The 2,165-nt window shown below is 44.7% G+C and overlaps 1 pseudogene; it reads right to left on the reverse strand.

Annotated features, from left to right (window-relative positions):
- Positions 1-1,168: 1,168 nt before the first annotated feature.
- Positions 1,169-1,758, reverse strand: LOC110589605 (annotated as a pseudogene).
- Positions 1,759-2,165: the final 407 nt, after the last annotated feature.

Below are 2,165 nucleotides of genomic sequence, written 5' to 3' on the forward strand. Positions count from 1 at the left end.
TTCGGTTCAGGTCATGATCCCAGGGTCCTGGGATCGAGCCCTGCATCAGGCTCCCTGCTCTGCGGGAAGCCTGCTTCTCCCTCTCCTGCTTCTCCCTCTCCCACTCCCCCTGCTTGTGTTCCCTCTCTCGCTGTGTCTCTCTCTGTCAAATAAATAAATCTTAAAAAAATAAAATAAAATAATAATAATAATAAAGAAATTACAATCTAAAATATACGAAGAACTCATAAAGCTCAATAGCAAAAAACATCTTATTAAAAAATGTGCAGAGGATCTGAATAGACATTTTTCCAAAGAAGACATGGAGATGGCCAACAGGTACATGAAAAGGTGCTCAATATCACTCATCATCAGGAAAATTAAAGTCAAAACCACTATGAGCTATCACCTCACACCTATTAGAATGACTATTATCAAAAATTAGTGTTGGTGAGGATGTGGAGAAAAGGGAATCCTCATGCACTGTTGGTGGGAATGTAAATTGGTGCAGCCAATAATGGAAAACAGTACAGAGATTCTCAAAAAATTAAAAATAGAACTACCAAATGATCCAGCAATTTCTAAGTCTGGGTATTTATCTAAAGAAAACAAAAACACTAACTCAAAATGATAGATGTGCCTTCACTTTTGTCACAGCATTATTTCAAATAGCCAAGATATGGAAACAAGCTAAGTGTCCTTTGATGGAAGAATGGATAATGACGTGGTGTAGAATATTTACTCAGTCGTAAAAAAGAATGAAATCTTGCCTTTTGTGACAGCATGGGTAGACCTTGAGGGCATTAATACTAAGTGAAATAAATCAGACATAGAAAGACAAATACCCTATGATCTCACGTCTATGTAGAATCTTTTTTTTCTTTTTCCCTGCAAAAAGCTTTATTATTTCCATATGGTCCACGGCTTGGGAGAGGGCTCCAGGGGTGGTTAAAAAGCTGCCTAGTGGGGCACCTGAGTGGCTCAGTTGTTAAGCGTCTGCTTTCGGCTCAGGTCATGATCCCAGGGTCCTGGGATCAAGCCCCGCATTGGGCTTCCTGCTCAGCGGGAAGCCTGCTTCTCCCTCTCCCACTCCCCCCGCTTGTGTTCCCTCTCTCGCTGTGTCTCTCTCTGTCAAATAAATAAATAAAATCTTAAAAAAAAAAAGTTGCCTAGTGGCTGCAGGAGAGCTTCAGGCACAAGCCCTGGCACCAGGGGGATGCCAGAGGGGCCCTTCAAAGGCTGCTGGGCTCCAGAGGCTCCTAGTCGTGCTTGAGAGTGAGCCTTTTGAAGAGCTACTCACCTGGGACCACCCAGGCTGCAGAGGTCAGTCAGGTGGTGGCTCATTTTTTGGATGAGTTTCACCTCCTCATCTAGAAGTGGTTCTCCAGGAAGTCACAGAGATGGGGGTCTGCATGGGCAGAACCCAGAGCATGCAGATCCCAAAGAGCCTGATTCAGGCTCTTTTCCAGAACCAGGGCAGCTTCCATGGTGTCCAGGACTTTGCCCCTCTCATCTTGGGACCGCTTCTGCACTTCCTGGAAGAGGATGCAGCACTGGTTTTGCACTGGTTTTGCATCTTCAAGAGACGCTGAGCTCCCTCGTGCTTCCCTTCCACTGACTTGTGAAGAAGTGGCCCGTGTCCTCCAGAGCTACATTATCACCTTCAAAATGGAAGCCCAGAGAGATGTAGGTGTAGGAAGCCCGCAGATGCATGTTGACCAGGCTGCTGATGGTGGCCTCCACCTTGTTGGACTAATTCTGACAAATCTGGGTGCTCATGGTTGATTGGTAATGAGCTAAGCTCAAAATAGGGTGTTAGCCGGTCCCGGAGCCAGAGGATGGCCAAGAAGATGGCTTTGAAAGTTAACACTGGAAAAAAGGTTGGAAGGTGGTAGGAGGCTGGTAGAAGGGGTGTTTCTGGGTTTGTTCTGTCCAAACACTGTTGAAGCAAGAGACAGAGCCACAGGACCACTGGGCACACTGCCTCACTTGTATGTAGAATCTTTAAAAATATAATAATAATAATCATCTCATAGATTATAGGTTGCCAGAGGAAGGGGGTGAAAGGTGGGTGAACTGGGTGAAGTGAGTCAAAAGATACAAACTACTAGTTATAAAATAAGTAAGTCATGAGGATATAATGCACAGCGTGGCAACTATAGTTAATAATACTATATTGCATGTTT

The sequence above is a fragment of the Neomonachus schauinslandi genome, chromosome 6 (genome assembly GCF_002201575.2).
Source record: "Neomonachus schauinslandi chromosome 6, ASM220157v2, whole genome shotgun sequence".
Taxonomy (NCBI): Eukaryota; Metazoa; Chordata; class Mammalia; order Carnivora; family Phocidae; genus Neomonachus; species Neomonachus schauinslandi.